The sequence below is a fragment of the Cynocephalus volans genome, chromosome 9 (assembly GCF_027409185.1).
Source record: "Cynocephalus volans isolate mCynVol1 chromosome 9, mCynVol1.pri, whole genome shotgun sequence".
Taxonomy (NCBI): domain Eukaryota; kingdom Metazoa; phylum Chordata; class Mammalia; order Dermoptera; family Cynocephalidae; genus Cynocephalus; species Cynocephalus volans.
Genome location: NC_084468.1, coordinates 68,801,689 through 68,809,083, shown reverse-complemented (window position 1 = coordinate 68,809,083; position 7,395 = coordinate 68,801,689).

The window sequence follows — 7,395 nt, the reverse complement described above, 5'->3', positions numbered from 1 at the left end:
AAACATATTTGAAGCTTTAAACTAAACTCTGATTCATTATTCATTGGTCACTTTAATGAAAAGGCTGTGATATTGACCTTTAAGGTCAATTCACATAAACCAAGGATGATGCTAAGATATGGCCTTATCCATTATTGAGTACCTGCTTAAGGTTTCCTATCTCAATAATGAAAAGCACATAAACTCATGTACATTTTTTCAGGATCGGAAATCTTCCATGGCCAGAATACGTAACATCCACGTAGCTGTAAAATAGAAAATCACCTGGACAACCTAGGGAAGCCTCTGTGAGTAAGAAAGAGCACATCATACACACACGTGCATAACGTGGGGCACGATGCCCCTGACACACTGCCCCGTGCTAACCACCCTTCTCTTTCTGCTATTCTAAGCTTAAACTCTGTGATTCTGGCTTAACTAGGGTGGATAGGCAGATCCTTACAAGGCAATCCTGAAAGTGGATGTGGAGAACAGTCACAGAGTCCCTCAGAATGGTCCACTTGACTGAAGTCACCTCTTTCTGGGGTGAATGATTGTAGGATGCTGAACCTGGGTGCTGTGTCTTCTTCAGGTAATGCCCTGTGTTCTGTGACAAAGCTGTCAGGGTTTAAGCCAGTTGGTGCTGCTGGACGCTACCAGTAAATTCCTGTCTGTCACAAAGCCTACTGTGCACGCCTAAAATGACAAAGATTTTCCAAAGTAAATCCGGTTGCTTGTTGCTCCTCTCCTCCTTCCAAGCAGTCTGCTGGAAGAGCAGGAGAGGGGCTCCTGGCCCAGACGCACTGTTAGCTCCCTCTCCAGATCTGGGAATCTCCAAACCTGGACTCCGGGGTCGGTTTCTGAGGCTGAGATTCGGCCTCTAATCTTTTCTCCTTTCTTTCAGTTTCTCAAGCCCACCTGCACTGAAACGACGTCCCTTATATCTGTCTGGTCCCATGCACAAACCTACTTGGAGATCAAATCCTTGTCTAGGGACTACCCAGGAAGGCCAAGACACCTATTTGGGCTTTAGTCTCCTTCATCCTGGAGGATGGCAAGATGCACCACTCTTCTGGGGTTCGAGAGTTTAGGAAGAGCCGCAGGTTCAGTAAGAGGAAACAAGAAACCAGCTGTTGCAGGCAGTGATTGACTGTGCAAACCAGACTTCAACTCTCTTCCATACTAAGGGGAAAAAATGCGCGCACACGCACGTGCTTAGAACTGAATCCCCATCGGTGTGCGTAAGAAAGTAGGGTGGATGCCCTTAAACTTTTAAAACTTAGGACAAGAGGGTTGAACACGTTTATAAGGGTCATTTAAAAGAAAAAAAACTGCAAAAACAGAACAGGGAAACTGAGAACACAACACTGCGCCTGTCCCGTGAGCTGAGCCCGCACAGCTCCTCTAAGACAGAAGCGGGTCGCCCCACGCTCCCGGGCTGCTGCCCGCCCCGGCCTGCGTCCTGCCTACCCCGCCGAGGGGCGGGTCTCCGAGAGCCTGTGCTCACAGCGGTCGGAAAAATATCTCATTTCACTGTCTTCGCTACTCCGGGCTCTACTCCCTTAAACTCCACCCAAAAGAGAACTCAAGGCTGTACCACATTTTCTCTGGCGATTTTCTGAAAAGCGAATCACCAGAGACCCCCTACTGCGGACGTTCCCACCATCCGCTTTCAAGCCGCGGGGCCTGGTCAAGGTCCCCAGGGCGTGCGCAGACACACTCCCACAGCCCGTGCGCAGCGCCTAATTCCCGCGTTCGCCCAGCCCCGGAAGCGGGGCCGGGTAGAAGGTGCATGCGCCTGACTCTCTGTAGAGATAAAGCAAATGGTCCTCGAAGACTAGTTTCCACTCATCGCCAGTTGACAGGGGGCAGAAAACTATAGATTCCACCAGTCATCTAGGCGGAAGTCAGCTCCCGTCTTCTGCAAACAGCCTCCCTCCATCCCCTGGGGCCCACCTTTCGAAGCTCCTCATCCCCTAGGCTTCACATTCTGTAGCCCGACCCCCCCCCCCCCCCCCCCCCCGACCCCACCACACACCTCAGGCTCACCTTTCCTCTCTCCCAGCACGTGAGCTTTCGTTCCAGGCCTCCTCTAGTTCTCTGGAAAGCCAGTTGGTAGATTTCCCTTGCCTCTTTTGTAGCTGCAGCTGAGATCCTGTTACTAGCGACAAGAATCAATTCAAAGGAAGACACAATTACCTGTATCCTCAGGCTGGAGCTCAAAAGTGTAAGGAGAGAGAGGTCAGGGTAATAGTATAGAAGTTAGTGCCCAGGATTTTCACCCAAGGGGAAAACTTCATCAGGTAGTAAATCGAGGCCAGGCCTCACTGAGAGCAATGCTCTGAAGGTAAGGCCAGGGCCTGTGCATCCTACAGTGCCTCATGCTGGGATGGAGAGAGGAGCAAGAGGTAGATAGTGTGATAGGGTGAGCACCCTGGGCAGCGCAGGCCAGAGTCCTGGGAGGCTCTTCAACCTGCAAACCTGGCTGCTGCTGTGACAGGCGGGCCTTGCACAGGCTTTTGGTCCAAGAGCCTCAGTCGCTGCCAAACCTCTGTTCCTGCAGGTGCAAGCACTCTGAGATTTGCCTTTCTGAAGTTTTTTATGCCATACAATTAGAAGACAAAGGCTTGTTTTCTTTGCTTGATCCAAGCAGAATGTTTGCCTGGGAGAGCTACTTCGAACCTGTTCCGTAAAGACTGTGTGGCCTTCCCTCTGTATTCCTACTTCCCTTCCACACATTCAGAGGCTATATCCAGACAACAGTACTGCTTTTTGCTAGCCAGGTCCCTGGTGACCCCACAGTGGCCTCTAATCCCATACAATTTTTAATGGAGCCTTCTATGGACTAAATGTTTGTGGCCTCCCAAAATACATATGAAACTCGAATCTCCAATGTGATGGTATTTGGAGATGGGGCTTTAGGAGGTAATTAGGTCATGAGGGTGGAGTCTTCATGATGGGATTAGTGCCCTTATAAGAAGAGACAGGAGAGAGCTTGCTTCCTCTCAGCACTGTCTCTTCCCCCAAGTGAGGAAACATGGAAGAGGTCCGTCCATGCTGGCACCCTAATCTCAGACTTCCCTGTCTCCAGACCTGTGAGAAATATGTTTGTTACTTAAGCCACCCAGTCTATGGTATTCTTATTATAGCAGCCCAGACTAAGACAGAAGCTCAGTTGCGTTATGGGAGGAGTCAGGAGCTGACTGGGTTGGGGCCTCAGTCCACGCTCTTGCCAGAACCCGCTGTTTCCTCCAGTCCTGGCTTCTTACCAGCTAAGTTGGCAGCAACTGTAGCAACAAATGGCCTGTGGCTAAAGGAGCACTGAGCAGGCTGAGAAGAGTGGGAAGGGCCGGCTGTGTGAGAAGGAAACAAAGATTAAGGGGGCAGAAGAATAAACATGCAGGGTGCTGATAGTGCAGCTAGAAACTCCACAGGAAGAGGTTAGACCTCTTCCCTTCCTCTTGGGACCACTACTTCCCTCTGAGGATGGAGCTGTTGGGAAATGGCTACCAGCAACTGGTCTATACATCTATGCAGTTGGAAAGAAAAACAGACTTTGCTACTAAAAAGAGGTCTCTTGTGAATTGAATTGACTCAATGAAATCAGTTACTTTTTCTCACAAAGCTCAATTCCTGTGTTTTGCAACTAACCTAGTGACTATTTTTGTTTCAGCTTCTGGTACATTCATGCACTGAGTCTCAAAGCACTACAGGGTCCCAGTTATCTCAGCACACAAAATCCAGTTGCAAGAAGTAACTGTTCTGATTGCACATGGGTTCAAAAATTATAATTTAAGATTATGGCATCATCCCTCCTACCAAACAGAGCCCACTCAGCCCTTTCTAATAGGTCTGATTGCTTGCACAGTCTGTATCTAGTAATGTCATGATGTCAAAGAGGACATTTTGAGTATACGTGGCAAGTTGCAGTACTTCCAGTCCTAATTCTCCCTATGAAGTGCGCTGGCTGGAGTATCAGAGACTTTCTCATTTCTCATCTACAGGAAAAAAAGAAAAACAAACAAACAAACAAACAAAAAAACCCAGCATCATCCCATACAGGAAAAAGTTGAAAGCTTTTCCTCTAAGAACAGGAACAAAACAAGGATGCTCACTCTCACCACTCCTATTTAACGTAGTATTGGAGGTACTAGCCAGAGCAATCAGGGAAGAGAAAGAAATAAAGGGAATCCAGATTGGAAAAGAGGAAGCCAAATTGTTCCTATATGCAGATGACATGGCCTTATATATAGAAAAACCTAAAGATGCCATGAAAAATCTCTTAGAGCTGAAAAACAAATTCCGTAAAGTTGCAGGATATAATACCAATATACAAAGTCAGTAGTATTTCTATACACCAACAATGAACTAACAGAAAAAGAAATCAAGAAAGCAAGCCCATTTACAATAGCTACCAAAAAAAAAAAACCTTAAAAATAAATCTAAACAAGGAGATGAAAGATCTCTACAATTAAAAACTATAAGACACTGATGAAAGAAAATAAAGAGGATACAAAAAAAATGGAGAAACATTCCATGCTCATGGATTGGTAGAATTAATGTTTTGAAATTTCCATACTATACAAAGAGATCTACAGATTCAACACAATCCCTATCAAAATACCAATGAAATTCTACACAGAAATAGAAAAAAACAATCCTAAGATTCGTTTTGAACAACAAAAAACTCTGAACAGCTAAAGCCATCCTGAGCAAAAAGAGTAAAGCAGGAGGCATTACACTTCCTGACTTCAAATTATACTACAAAGCTATAGTACAAAGCAGCATGGTACTGGCATAAACACAGAAACTTAGACCAATGGAACAGGATAGAAAACCCAGAAATAAACCCGCATACTTAGAGCCAACTGATCTTTGACAGAGGTGTTAAAAATATACATTGGGGAAAACAGTCTGTTCAAATAAAAGGTACTAGGAAAACTGAATATCCCTGTTCAGAAGAATGCAACTAGATCCCTATCTCTCACCATATACAAAATCAACTCAAAATGGATTAAGGACTTAAATGTAGGACCTGAAACTATAAAACTTTGAGGGGAAAACACTCTAGGATACAGGACTAGGCAAAGATTTTATAAATAAGTCCTCAAAAGCATAGGCAACAACAGTGAAAATAAACAAATGGGATTTTACCAAACTGCAACCTTCTGTATGGCAAAGGAAACAATCAACAAAGCTAAGAGACAAACTACAAAATGGAAGAACATATTTGCAAACTATGGTTCCCACAAGGGGCTAATATGCAAAATATACAAGGAACTTGAACAGCTCAATAGTAAAAAAAAAACAACACCTAATTAAAAAATGGACAAGGGAGCTGAATAGACATTTTTCAAAAGAAGACATACAAATTGCCAACACGTATGTAAAAAAATGCTCCACATCACTAATCATCAGGGAAATGCAAATCAAAACCACACTGAGATATCATATCTCCTCAGTTAAACTGGTTATTATCAAAAAGACAAAAAAAATTTAAAAAGCTGATGAAAGAAGAACACTTATACATTGTTGGTGGGATTGAAATAAGTACAGCCATTATGGAAAACAGTATGGAGGTTTCTCAAACAACTACAGATAGAAATGCCGTATGACCTAGCAATCTCACTGCTAGGTATATACCCAAAGGAATAGAGATCATCATGCCAAAGAGATACCTACACTACCATGTTTATCGCAACTCTGTTCACAATAGCCAAGATATGGAACCAACCTAAATGTTCATCAACAGAAGATTGGATAAAGAAAATGTGGTATATATACACAATGGAATACTACTCACCCATAAAAAAGAATGAAATTCTGCCATTTGCAGCAACACTGATGAGCTTGGAGAAAACTTTTAGGGAAATAAACCAGGCACAGAAAGAGAAATATTGCATGTTCTTGCTTATATGTGGGAGCTAAAAGGAGAACAATACAAAATAAAACAAATAAATAATAATAATAAGTTAAACTGTTAAAAGGAGAGAGAAGAACCGTGGCTACTAGAGGTGGGAAATGGGACTGGGGAGCGTGATAGAGAGAGGCTGGTAAATGGACACAGAATTACAGCTGGATAGAAAAACAAGTCCTACTGGTGTACAGCTGACCCAGACATCTATAATTAACAAGGACTTACTGCATGTTACCAAACAACTGGAAGAGAGGAGATCAAATGGACACACCACAAAGAAATGATTAAGTTATGTGATGATGAATATGCTAATTACCCTCAATAGATCATCACAGGTTGTATACATGTATTGAAATATAACTGCACCCCATAAATATGTGTGATCAATATGTTTCAATAAAAAAAATTTAAAGATGAATTAGAGTAGCTGCTATTAGAATAGGTCTAGCATTCTGGCTGTTTGGTTACCCAGAGAGATAGGTCATAAGCAAATGGGCACCTATTTAAGAAAAAGGTCGACAGAGTATAGAGAGAAAGGAAGCACAATGTCCTCTTCTAGGATATCCTTCTTGTGCCAAATGGAAAAGGTGGGAAGAGAACAGAAGTGAGACCAAGGCTGGTACCAGCAAGAAACAGATACGAAGCTGCTGAAACCACAATGCATGTGCTATCTACCCACCAACCCATTTAAAGGCCATTTGTTCAGAAAGTAATTTGATCAAAGCTGACCTCTCAGACTTAGACTGACAGCCAGTATACACATACTATGTTTTATTTTTTTCTATAATAAAATGATTATTTTTCTTCAGTGTTACAGGGTAGAGAAAACAAAAGTTGGAGATGCAACTGTTGGGATGGGGAGTGCTCAAAATTTGAGAGATGTCTTCAACACTAGCAAGTGCATGTTTTACTTCAGTTTTGGTTTCTTGTTCTAGGAAAAATTTAGGCATCACATCCTAGAAAAATATTCTTTGCATATTTTTTTTAAAATCAGGCACTTTCTGGGAACTCAAAAAAGTAATTTTGTCTTAACCAAAAGCTGTTAAATAAATAAAAGAAAAACATTCCTTTATTTCAGCCTCTAGAAAAAGAATTATTTGTAAATCACTCTTTTCATTTCTTACAATTTTTTTCACTCAAAAATCTTGGACTTTTCACTCAGTAATCACAGTATAAAAGCATCTGATGATCACAGTATGTAACAACTACAATTGAATTTTCCACATGCCCACACCCCAGCTCCCGTGCACAAGTATACAAAATAAGATTAAAAATGGAAGAGACCTAACACCTAATTTTTTTTTAATATTGTGATCATATATACACAACATAAAAATCATATTGATAAAGTTCATGACAACTACTGATGTATCTGATGTGTCCATTCCCTCAGCCCATGTGTTTTTTCATTCCAGTGGTTGGCTCAGATCAGAACAATGGGAGGATCCTACCTTAGCTCCTGAAAAGTGAGTGCCTAGTCCATGTTCACAAATTAAAAA